The sequence below is a fragment of the Eptesicus fuscus genome, chromosome 17, assembly GCF_027574615.1.
Source record: "Eptesicus fuscus isolate TK198812 chromosome 17, DD_ASM_mEF_20220401, whole genome shotgun sequence".
NCBI lineage: Eukaryota > Metazoa > Chordata > Mammalia > Chiroptera > Vespertilionidae > Eptesicus > Eptesicus fuscus.
Window position 1 is genome coordinate 40020678 of NC_072489.1, and position 13773 is coordinate 40034450.

At 38.0% G+C, this 13773-nt stretch overlaps 1 protein-coding gene across 1 annotated transcript in view; it reads left to right on the top strand.

The window, feature by feature from the left end:
* LCOR (ligand dependent nuclear receptor corepressor) overlaps nt 1-13773 on the top strand; it is a 106944-nt gene that overhangs the window by 27823 nt on the left and 65348 nt on the right. The window lies entirely within an intron of this gene.

Below are 13773 nucleotides of genomic sequence, written 5' to 3' on the forward strand. Positions count from 1 at the left end.
GATACTATTCTAAACACTTTGCAAATATTTAATAATTAAACTTTTGAGATCAAATAATTGTATAGCCAAGGAAGATGAGGCATAAAGAAGACAAATAACCTGCCCAAAACTATAGAACTATTAAAAGGCAAAGTTAGAAATTTGAACCCAAGTAGTCTGGCTCCAGAATCAATGCTCTTAACCACTAGTCTCTTTACTTTGTAGAGTACTAGTGTTTCTTCTTTACATTACAACATTGAGTGTAAAATTCAGTTAGATATGTAAGACATACACATTCACGTTTAAAATTCAGAACAGATAAAGTGAAGGATATTGGAAGTCAATTGAGAAGAAAGATAACAGTCAGAAGGGACTTTTGATCTGTGGCCTTGAAGACCGAGCAGGATCAAGAGTCAAGATTTGTGAGAAGGACATTTTAAGTAGAAGGAACAGAGTGAGGAGAAGAATAAAGAAAAGGAAAAGCATGTTATAGTCAAGAAACAGAATAGTTTGAGTTGAATGTAGTTGAAGGCAATTGGACGAGAGACTGTTGAAAAGGTTCACTTTTGGAAGGATTTAAATGCCAGACCTCATAGTTTGGATTTTATTCTGCATGGAGTAGGTAATCATTGAATGTATTAAGAATTTACTTGATATGTAAGTATGTATATAAATCAGAAGGCTAACTAAAACTTTGGTGTAATTTAAATATTTCTCAACAAGCTGAAGCTTATTCTAGTGGAAGCCAGATTCAAGTTTGTTCTTGTGTACAGCCATGTATTAAAGTATATTGGCGGCATGTTATAAAATAATGATTTTAATAATGTAAATTAGATATAGTTAAAGAAATGTGTTTATTATATCCAAAATGATGTGCTTCCTTTCAAAATCATCTCTTGTATGAGGTTGGGGGTATGATTTACATTTTAATTACTTACTCTCTATCTATATAAAACCTAATATGCAAATTGTCCCCTTGGGAGTTTGGGAAACCAGGAGTTCGATTGCTCGCTATGACGTACACTGACCACCAGGGGGTGGTGCGGAACAAAGGAAGGCCCTGGCGGGCAGCTGGGGAAAGGAGGCCCCAGCAGGCAGCTGGAAGGCTCTGATCGCCAGCCAGGCCTAGGAACCCTACCCGTGAACAAATTTTGCTCACCGGCCTCTAGTATACAATAATACAGATCAGCTAGTAATTTTTGAGTGCTTACAACCAAGTTTTTTGTTAGATGCAAATAGACCTAGTCATATTTTTCTGTCTTTTTCTTCCTAATCAGTAAACATTGCAATGCTCCAGTAATCAGTCCTCTACCCTCCTCTCCTTTTTATCTCCTTTTATTAACTGAATATGATCTCATCTAAACCTGTCCTGGATACCTACATGGTTTGCTTCCTCACTTAATTCAGTATCCTTTATTTTGTAAGGCTTTATTTTACCTCTTTTGATGATTTCTAGTTTTATATCACTGATCCCGGTATCTCCTTTTAACTTCATATTCACCTATTCAGTTGCCTCCTACATATAATATCCACTTTGATTTCTGAGATAAGTCAGATTTAACGTGTTCAAAACTGAACTAGATATATCTCTGTTAAACCTTTCTCCTCCAGTCTTCTCTATCTTAGAAAGCTATTATTACCATATACCCATTTCTCAGACCAAAAGCCTAAGTATTGCTTCCAGCTCCTTTCCCTCATATTCCACATTTAAAGCATCACCAAACAAGTTGGTTTTATCTTCAAAATATACTCTATATCCAGCCACTACTCTCTACCTCCATTACAGCCACACCAGTTCAAGTTACCAGTATCTCTTGCTAAAGCTGCTGTAATATAGTAGTCTCCTAATAATGCTTTCCTCATAATTAGTTATCCATATATTCATCTGGAAATCTTAAATAATATAAATCTGATCATATTGCCTCCACTTCCACCTAAATGTAAACCTAGTGGATTTCTATTACATTCAAAATCCAATCTCCTCACCATGATCTTGTTTCTAGATCTCTGATCTTATCTCCTACTTTCAGTCTTAGTTATTTTGCTCAGGTCTTACCAACTTTCTTGCTGTTTCTCAAATGTACCATACTTCACACTATGTATTGCTTTAGTGTTGTGCCCTCTGCCTAGAATGTTCCTGTCCTGGATACCTACATGGTTTGCTTCCTCACTTCATTCAATATCCGAAAATGTTGCCTCCTAGAACCTTTTTTGGGCCTTTAAAAATTCTCCTTACTCTGTCCCTACCCAGCAGTTCTCAGAGTTCTCAGTCAGTGTTTATCAGGGTTTGTTGTTACCCCTACTCTGCTATATTCTTCTGCTTCTCCTTATCACACATTTATCATCATCCTTATTATTTGTATCATTTCTCTCCCCTGCCATAAAGTTTACAAGATAGGGACTTTTGTCTGTGTTATTCATAGCTGCATTCCTAGTGCCTGACTCATAGTAGACACAGTATCTGTAGTCCACCAAGGAAAAGAGTCTTAGAAACAATAGAAATTCTTTTTGCTTCATTAATCTAAAAAACAAAAAAAAAAAAGGCAAAAGAATATGCTGGTCTCCCATATTGTATTGCATTTTTAAGTATCTTTGAGAAAATATAATAAAAGGATATTATGAATTCAGTAATGCTTTTAAAAGAAATATGTATTTTGTTCACAGCAAAATGCGTTCAGTAGAGTAGAGGTTGTATATGCAAGCACATTTTTACTTAATTTACAAACAGTGCTCATATGGATTTACTGACCTTGTAATGACTTGAGTTTCTCTAAGGAATTTTGGCCCATAGATTGTGAACTCCTGGTATAATTGACTCATTCCTAATCAACTTTAGATTTGCATTTAAATGGCTTCTTTTTAGCATAATTACTCTGCTGAAGACAGTTTGATATCACTGGAAAAATGAACCAAAACTGCCCTCGGATTTCCAAAGAACTAAATTCATCTGACCTAGCTATTTACTATTTGTATGATTTTGGATACTTAACATCTTAGAACCTCATTTATGGAATTAGGTATGTAGACATAATTATATTAAATTATTTTGGTAATGTTCCAGCTACTCAATACATACTTCTTTTTCTCCTTAATCTATTAATATCACTGTTGTATAGGACTTCATCTTTCCTAATTTATTTCTGTCTTTGCTGTGGTTACAGCTTTGCACACACACACAAAAGTATCCTGTCATCTCTGTTGATGGGCCAGCAAAGCAAGCCATTAATTATGTTCTGGTTTTAGTTCATAGATACAGGAAACTTGGTTGAGCTGGAGCAGAAAACCATCCTTTTTCTATCAGATATCAATTACCCTTCTGTTTTATTTCTATTTCTGTGGGTTTTCAACATGACAGATACACAAAATGGAGTCATTATGGAATTTCAAACCACTCGTGTAAATATAAGCATATAGGAATTAAGAAAGTTGTGTTTGCATTCATCCAGCAAACAGTATTGACTGCAGTTTAAGGAACAGGCTGATGTTAAAAAAACATGAATAGGCTTCATTTATTTGCTCAATATCTAGTGGATAAAATGCCCCCAAAATTATAGTTTATAAACAGTGCAACTTCACCACTGATGATGTTCCTAACTTTGCCTGGGGCTTGTGGGATGAGATAAAGGATGCCTTAGAATTAAGTAGATTGAGGCTTTCAGGAGAACATTCTAGTCAGAGGACATGCTATGCTTAAAAAGCATGGAAATATTGATACGTATGTAATGACTAGAGGCCCAGTGCATAAAATTTGTGCATGGAATGGTCCCTAGTGGCTGGGGCTTCCCTTCATTCTGCGCCGCCCTCTGGTGATCAGTGCATGTCATAGTGAACATGGTTGGTCAAACTCCCGAGGGGACACTTTGCATATTAGGTAGGTAGGTAGGTAGGTAGGTAGGTAGGTAGGTAGGTAGGTAGATAGATAGATAGATAGATAGATAGATAGATTAATCAGTCTGGCCAGAGCATAGTTTATGTGACAGAAAATAGTGGTAGGGGAGACTGTAAAAGTAGTTTGGGACTAAGAGAACTTGGTGATCTTGCATGTCATCCAGGAATGTGAAGTTTTCAATATTGTCAGTGGAAAGCCATAAAAGGTTTTGGCAGGGCAGTATTCCATTATTTGGATATATTACATTTTACTTATCCTAGATTGCTTCTTAATACAAAATAATTAAAAATTTAGTTCTCTGAAATCATCCTATACTTTATTCTTTGTTAAAGCAAAAAAAAAAAAGTAAGTGAACCAAGCTATCATAACTTAAAAAAAGGATAATAGGTCCACCTGGAGTGGCTCAGTGGTTGAGCATTGACCTATGAACTAGGAGGTCAGGGTTCAGTTCCTGGTCAGGATACGTGCTCTGATTGCAGGCTTGATCCCCAGTAGGGGGCGTGCATGAGGCAGCCAATCAGTGATTCTCTCTCATCATTGATGTTTATATCTCTCTCCTTCTCCCTTCCTCTTTGAAATAAATAAAAATATATATTTTTAAAAAGAATAACAGAATAAATCCAAAGAAAATATAAAGATAATGAAACTTAGAATGAAAATTAATGAACCAGAAAACAAAGATATGATAGAGAAGATTAAAAAAACAGTCAAAAGTGGATTTGGGGGGAAAAAATAAAACCTTAGAAAACAAACCTGGCAAGATTGATCAAGATTGATTAAAAAACACACAAATAATATTATCAAAATGAAGATTATAACTATAGGTAAAAGAGATTTAGGAAATATAGGATTTAGATAGAGGTCTGGATTTGGATGGGTTCCTTTGAGTATCAAAAGATAAGGGATTTATAGCAGCATTATTTGCAATAGCCAGAGGTGGCTGGCAACCCAAATGTCAATCCATGGATGAATGGATAAGCAAAATTTGATGTATGCATCAATGGAATATTATTCAGCCTTAAAACGAAAGGATATCCTGCCCTAGCCAGTTTGGCTCAGTGGATGGAGCATCGGCCCATGGACTGAAGGGTCCCGGGTTTGATTCCGGTCAAGGGCACATACCTCTATTTCACGCTTGATCCCTGGCCCTAGTTGGGGTGAATGCAAGAGGCAATCAGTCAATGTGTGTCTCTCACATCAGTGTTTCTCTCTCTGTCTCTCCCCGTCCCTTCCACTCTCTCGAAGAATCAATGGAAAAAATATCCTCAGGTGAGGATTAACAAACAAACAAACAAAAAGGGAAGGGTATCTGTGGCATGGTACAGCATGGTTAAACCTTGAGGACATTATGCTAAGTGAAATAAGCCAGTCACTAAATGACAAATACTGTATGATTTCTATTTAAGAGGTACAGCAGTCACACTCACAGAAATGGGAAGTAGAATGGTTGTTGGCAAGGCAGGGCGTGGGGAGAATAGAGAATTATTGTTTAATGGGTATAGAGTTTCAGTTTTGCAAGTTGAAAAAAGTTCTGGTGATGGTGCAATGTAAATAGTATATTTAATGGTACACTTAAAGTGATTTATTTTATGTATATTTTACTACTATTTTAAAAAAGATAAGGGAAACTACTATCAACAACCATATATCAATAATTTTGAAATTCAAGAAAAATAACACTTGCCAAAGATCAACTCAAGAAGGAATAAAAAGTTTTAATTGTTCTATAAGTATTAAATAAATTTAATAGTTAAAACTCTTCTCTCGAAGAAAATAACCCCAGATGGTTTTGCATGTGAGTTCAACTCATCTTTTAAGAAAGAGAGAGCTTCCCAATTTTCTGTCATCTTTTCCAGAAAATAGAAAAAGAGGGAACACATACCAAGTCTTTCTAGGAGGCTAAATGACAAACCCAAACAGAAATATAAGGTAAAAATGATAGGTCCATTCCACTCATGAAATAGATTACCCCTTTAGTAATGGAAAAATTCTTTTTCATTTTGTTTTATGCTTTTATCTTCGAATTTTTCTTTGATACTCATTGCCACCTATTGTTTTTTTTTTCTTTTTCTACATTTTTCTTATATCTTTGCCTATACTTCAACATATCTGTCACTTTTATAAACCACATATTGTTTAGCCCTATCTGACAATTTTTTTCTCTTCTACTTAGTTAATTCTGTCAGTTTACATATAAAATATACATGTTTGATATTATTCCTGAAATTATTTTTTGTTTTTTTCTATTTAGTATGCCTGCTTTTTGTTTAATTTTATTTTATAGTTGACCATTTTTACTGTTATGTCCTCTGGTGATTTAAAAATTCTTCTACCTACCCCCCCCCCCCCCCAAAAAAAAAATTTCTCTACTTTACCCATACATTTTAAGCAAATGCATTTTAAGCCCATTTTCTTATCAGTAAAAAAAACTATATAGAAGGCTAAGTGACAGTCTGTCCGACTGGCCGGCTGACCAGTACATATGATGCGCACTGGCAATTGACGCGCACTGGCAATTTAAAAATAAATGTTGACTTGCGCATGCGCAATACATATCTTTCACTGGTGCCAATCTCATGTGATGCCAGAATGTAAATGGAGTCTTTGTAATGGTACTAGATTTATTATCAAAAGATTGTGACCTAACATAATCGCAGCTGAAGTATTAACAGGATCTGCGGAAGGAGAGGAGGTTCTGATTCCAAGAATTGATTTGTCCCCATCTGATATTGGCCTCCCATTTAAATTAACTTGAAGACAGCTTCCTGTGATGCCAGCATTTGTGATGACTATTAGCAAATCATAAGAACAAACTCTAGACAGAGTAGGTATATTCCTACCTGAACCCGTTTTCAGACATGGTCAGTTATATGTTGCTTTCTCTTGAGTTCTAAGAGTGTGTGATGTTAAAGTTAAAGTTGTAAATACTTCATCACAAGGGAAATTAGTCAAGCACTCTGAAAGTGTTTTTACTCTTAATGTGGTGTACAGGGAGATAAGTTTAATCAATTTATCAGTCATTGTTTTTATCAATGTTGTTTTTATATCATGTTTTGTTTTTATATCATGTCTTTGTTGTTATATTAATCACTTTATGTTTATTAATCAATTTATCAATCATTGTTTTTATCAATGTTTTATTTTTATATCATGTTATTGTTTATTAACCAATTTAAATATTATTTTCATATACATTTTACTAATTTTCTTTCATCTCTGACACTTCTATTGTAGAGAAAGGGCGAATAGCGATATTAAAATATTTTGTATTTTAATTTTATAATACTTCTAGAGGCCTGGTGCACGGGATTTGTGCAGTGGTGGGGGGCATGGCCTGCGGGGATCAGCCCACTGTGGGAGCACTGCTCATCCCGGTCAGCTGAGTGGTGCTCCCACTGTGGGAGTGCACTGACTACCAGGGGGCAGCTCCTGCATTGAGCGTCTGCCCCCTAGTGGTCAGTGCACATCATAGCGACTGGTCAAGCAGTTGTTCTGGTCGTTCTACCATTCAGTTGCTGGGCTTTTATTATATAGGATTTTATATATACTACTAGAGGCCCGGTGCATGGATTCGTGCACCAGTGGGGTTCCTTGGCCTGGCCTGCAGAGATCAGGCCGAAACCGGCTCTCTGATATCCCCCGAGGGGTCCCGGATTGCGAGAGGGCGTAGGCCAGGCTGAGTGACCCCACCGGTGCACAATCGGGGCTGGGGAGGGATCACGGGAAGGCTCCAGGGAGAGTCTGGCCTGTCTTGCCCAGTCCCAATTGTGCTAGGGGGGGACCACAGGAGGGCTCCAGGGCACGTCTGGCCCGTCTCACCCAGTCCCGATAGTCTGGACCCAAGCAGCAAGCTAACCTACTGATCAGAACGTCTGCCCCCTGGTGGTCAGTGTGCGTCATAGCAACCGGTCGCATGAATGGTCAGACACTTAGCATATTAGGCTTTTGTTATATAGGATATTTATTATATAGGATGTAATTTTTTGCAGTAACATAATTACTGCATGAATCTTCTAATTTCCTTTCTTTTTAAAAAAATATATTTTATTGATTCGCTAATTCTGTTTCAGTTTGTGCATTAGTTATAATTAAATTATTGTTTCTCTTCAGTATATCTGGTCAAGTTTTTTTTTTTATCACTTCTCATGCTGGGTTATTTTGAGGGTAATAAGTGAGCCAGGTCAGCAAATGGGTTTCTCAAAGTGCCTGGGCCAGGAACAGATGCTCAGAGAGAGAGGAAGAACTCTAAATGAATGTAGTTGTCCAGTGGTGGGATGGATTGCCTAAAGCAGTGGTTGGCAAACTGTGGCTCTGTTGACTAATGAGTTTGCCGACCACTGGATAGGGGCTTAATCACAAGGAACAACAACAGCCTGTAATTATTGGAATCGAGAGTCTAGGTCAGTGGTTGGCAAACTCATTAGTCAACAGAGCGGCAAACCGCGGCTCGCGAGCCGCATGTGACTCACGAGCCGCAGTTTGCCGACCACTGGCCTAAAGAGAAGAGGAGCCTGTTTTTTTTATCATTACCTGTAGAAGTTCATCCACATTTCTTTAGTTACATGACATACTGAGATAGCTGGAACATCAATGAAGAGTTAATTGTCTTATATTATCTTGGATAAAACAGAAAAGATTATAAAATCTGGTGCTTTTTAATTACTTTCATTTTGGGGCTCACTTGGAGTTCAGTGTGATGTCAGAAAGTAATAGCACCCTGGAGTTTTAAGCAAAGAACTCCAGATAATGTCAGTGCCATCTTTGCTTATTAGGACACTAGAGGCCCGGTGCACGAAATTCATGCACTGAGGGGGGGCTCCCTCAGCTCGGCCTGTGTCCTCTCGCAGTCCGGGAACCCGCAGGGGATGTCCGACTGCTGGCTTAGGCCCGTTGCCAGCTGCGCTTGCCAGTCATGAGCCCAGCTTGCCAGTCGTGAGCCCAGGCACTACCCCTGTGGGACCACGCTGACCACCAGGGGGCACTCTTGCGTTGAGCGCCTGCCCCCTGGTGGTCAGTGCGCATCATAGCGACCAGTTGTTCTGGTCATTCCACGGTAATGGTCTCTTAGGCTTTTATTATGTACTAGTAGATTAGTAGGTGATTGTTACTAGCAGGCACCTTTGAACTGATATTTTATAAAGTAACAATACCCTGTTGAAAATTGAGCTCTTTTATACCAAGCATCAAATTGTACAAGGTACCCAAGGGACCTTGATGTAAAAATTGCTACTTTTCTGATCTCCTAGTTTTTCTTCAGCACCCTTTTGTTTCTCAAATTGCTAACCTGGTATCTCAGAGGAGAGGTTCCTAAGACCCAGGAACCATTTTTCATTCAGTAATTTTTTCTTTATTTCTAAAGTACAGGCTGTGTTGCTTACCTTAGTTAGCTTGCATATGATATGTTCCTATCCTGTTACTTTTCATGACCTGCTTTCCCCCCTCTAGTTAGAAATGGAGAAGAGATTCTGATTTAGATTGAAGAGGGAAATATGTGAGAAATTTTAATCTTTTATCTTTCCCCCCCCCCAGAGTTTTCTGATTAAACCAGAAGCTCAAAATCAGGCATATAGAGCCCTAGTATAAGAGAAACATTGTGGAAACAGGAAGACCTTTCCATCCTTTCTGGAGCATTAAATCTCCGTGAGGAGATGAGATACAAATGTATGAAAAATAAAACAGGGTTTAGATAGCCTATAACAAATTTTACTTTACAGAATACTACTTATATAGACAGTACTTCGCACATGACAGAAAACATAAGGCAACTGACATTTACTTAAAAGGAGGAAATGATATGTGAATTCTGAAGATGAAAAAATTAGAAACTGAAGCTCCACGAGGGCAGGCATCATGTCGGCTCACCACTGCTACTCAGTGCCAGCCACTGACCCTTGTTGGAAGGCAGGGTCTTAGTTAATGTATATTGAATAAGCGAGTTGAAGAGTGCCTTGAAGAAGATAATTTATTTGGGCAGAGATGAGATGCAAAGGCTTGAGAAAATATTGGGAGGTAGAAATGATAACTGACTATATTAGAACACCAACCTGACTGAAGCTGTGAGAATGAGCAGGAAGGTTCTGTGAAACTGGCTGCTTTTTAACAGTAGGTTGGGGTCAAATTATAAGCTGCTTTGATTGCTGGATTTAGGAATTTGGGATTTATTTTTTAAATAATGTAGAATTTTTCTGAATAGATGGTAGCATTGTTAAAGCAGTGCTTCAGGAATGCAACCTGAAGACACAGTGCAGGCTGCAGTGAGGAAGAGTCTGGAGACCAGCTTTGAGACCAGTTGTAATGTTGGATAGGAATTCTTGGATAGTGATCATGTTCAGTAAAATTATTAATATTTCTTTATATGTAATATATTACATAAAAGTGCTTTTTAAATCCTAGTGATTGAACATAATGACATGGTTATCTTTTTCAGCATTTATTTAATTTTCCATGACATTTTGTTATTGATCTTGATGGCTTTTCTATGAGATCATGGTATAAATTTTGAATACATTTGTTCTTCCCTTATTTGCCTTTTGTTAATGTCAAGCATGGCACATGAGACAGTCTTTGTTGCTATGCAACTGCTAAATCCAATATTTAATATTAATAAAACTGAGTGGCATTAAGTTCAGTTAACAGGGTAGCAAAATATGGCTTTACAGTGTTAAATCAATAATATTTGTGATGTTTAATGTATTGTTGTAGATATGAGCAAAAAAAAAGTGACTTTTTTAAGTTAGTATTTTGATCAAATACTAGCTTTATGACCAGATTTTTTTATTGTTTCATTTCCGTCTTTCCCTTTCACTGCTTTTTGCTCTGTGATTTGGTTTTTATTACTGTCTGTTGTGTTATTGATGAAGTTTTTTTTCTGTTTTCTTATTCTTTCAGGTTCCATTGTCCTTTGTAATTTTTAAAATTTTATCTTCTAAAGCTTTGTTTTGTTTCCCAATATTAGTTCTTGCTGTATTTACATTTTTCCTTTTCAAGAATTTATGGTTAGCATACAAGTTTAGAATTTGTTATGATTTCTTATAAACCCAGGTGAAAGCAAATTAGATTTGCTCTTCAGGATAAGAGCCACCTATAATCTCATTTAGCTATTTGCAGTGTGTACTTGGTACTTTCAAGATACTGAAATATTTGTAAAATCAACTCCTTTTGGGGGGGGCGGTAGGAGGGTTTTAGAGTTGGAGGCATCCTGTGGGATTTTTTTTTTAAGGCTAGTGTTGTGAATATCTAGTTTGCAGAGATAGATTATATCTAGCAAGTCCTTTTCATTCTCTTACCTACCACTGCCTCTTCACCCTCAAAAACCTCAGTGCAACCCTTTCTCCTCTCTTGTGTGGGGGAGAAAGATCATAGTAATTTAGTACAAAATGTTTTAATTGTAGCAGGCAAATAATAAATAGGCATACATACTTCCAAGTTTCTTAAATGGGTAGTTCGATCTTGCAAATATTCCTGGAATAATTTTGATGGGAAAGAACTAAGGAGAATTGAAAAACAGTTGCTCGTTAATAATAAGTGGAAAATCTAGAATCTAAAAAATAGTGCAGAAAAATCAATTCTCTAACTACAATGTAGATAACACAAACTCTAGAGATTACTCTTTAATTATGGCTTAATGCTAAGGACAAAGAAATTACCAAAATTACAATGTTATTCTTATAACCAGATAAAATACTGTTCCCAGGGACCATCTTATCTGACCCCTTACCTTCCAAACCTTTTATGGTAATTGAATTTGTGGTAAGGAAATGCAACATGTGTGTGAACCTCAGGTATTCCCTGGCTATAGTAATTAACTAATTTCTGAGAGAGGAAGAAAGGGAGAAACAGAGAGGGAGGAACAAAGGGAGGGAGGGGGAGAGAGAGAGGAAAAGAGAAAGAGGAAGAGAGAGAAACATCATTTGTTTGCCTTCCACATGGACCCTGGACTGGGGACAGAAACACAACCTGGATATATGTCCTAACAAAGAATTGAACCCACCACTGACAGACACTTCAACCAACTGAGCCACACCAGCTAGGGCCTGGCTATCCTATATAATAAAAGCCTAATATGCTAAGTGTCTGGTTGACCAGTCGGCCATTCAACCAATCAAAGCATAATATGCTAATGATATGCTAAGGCCACTCAACCACTCACTATGACATGCACTGACCACCAGGGGGCAGGCAGTTGACTTGTCGACCAGTTGCTGTGACGTGCACTGACCACCAGGGGGCAGACGCTCTGGTAGGTTAGCTTGCTGCTGGGGTCTGGCTGATTGGGACTGAGTGAGATGGGCCAAACACGCCCATGGTCCCTCCCTGGCTGGCCAACCTCCCGTGTCTCTCCCTGGCCCTGATTGTGCACCAGTGGGGTCCCTCAGCCTGGCCTGTGCCCTCTCGCAATCTGGGACCCTGTGGGGGATGTTGGAGAGCCAGTTTCGGCCTGATCCCCCAGACCAGGCTGAGGGATCCCACTGGTGCACGAATTCGTGCACCGGGCCTCTACTAGTATTTTAAATTAGTACTTCACTCTCTTTTGAACATGGGAGTACTTTTTAAATATTAAAAATTATAAAGCCTTAGGTGATAGTAGATTGTGACAGAATACATAGTGCCCCTAACTACTAGGAATTCAGTAACACTTTTTATGTTTTCTTAATCATAGTAACATTTCTATGCAATTGAAAAGTAGTATGTACATTGAATGCACAGTACATACTAATTTTTTCTAAAGGTCACACTTAAAGTATACATGGATACATTGGAGCTCCCAGTGAGGCACACAACACGTAATTTGGGCACCACTACTCTAATCCATTGTTTCTGTCATGTTGTATAAAGGTACAGACTGATTCCCTTCCTCTTTTTCCTCCTTACTCTCTTAACCCATAGAAAACAAGATGGCAAAGATATTTTTAAATTGCTTTTTATTGCTTTGATCATCAATATTTGATTAAATCAGAAACTTTTTTGTGTGTGTTTCATTTTCTACTTTATACTGGTACAAGATGATGCTAGTTTAAACATTTATGTATAGATATATTTAATTTCTTTTCTTATTTTAAAAAAGTATATTTTTATTGATTTCAGAGAAGAAGGGAGGAAAGGGAAACATCAATGATGAGAGAGAATCATTGGTCAGCTGCCTCCTCCAGGCCCCACACTGGGCATCAAACCCGCAATCCAGGCATGTGCCCTGACCAGGAATTGACCTCTGGTTCACAGGTTCACACTCAACCACTTAGATACTCTGGCGGGGCTCCTTTTTAAATTCTTTATTAGAGTGGAAGAGAGGGGAGAAAAACAGAGAAACCTCAGTATGAGGCAGACACATCAATTGGTTGCCTCCTGCATACACCCAACTGGGCTGGGGATCCAGCCTGCAACCTAGGTAGGTACCCTTGACTGAGAATCGAACCCGAGACAGTTTGGTGCATGGGCCGATGCTCCAACCACTGAGTTGCACCGTCCAGGGCTCTCATATTTTTGTATGTATAATGAGTGGGTTTTAACTTTATAAAGGAACCAGTAAATAGTTAATTGTAGCAATGTGAAATAATCACAATGGTGTTTTTCTGTTAAAATGTTATGTAGTTGCTTTTTTTCTGTAGTGATATATATTGGTGTTCTCAGTGAGGATTTTCCTTCTTCAAAAAACTATTAGCTTGGCCCAGCCGGTGTGGCTCAGTGGTTGAGCATATCAGACCTGTGAACCAGGAGGTCACAGATCGATTCTGTCAGGGCACATGCCCGATTGTAGGCTCAAACTCCAGTATGGGGCTTGCAGGAGGCAGCCCATCAAGATTTCCCTCTCATCGTTGATGTTTCTCTCTGTCTCCCTTTTCCTTCCTCTCTCTGAAATCAATAAAAGCATATTAAAAAAAACAAAAAACTATTAGCTTGAAAATATG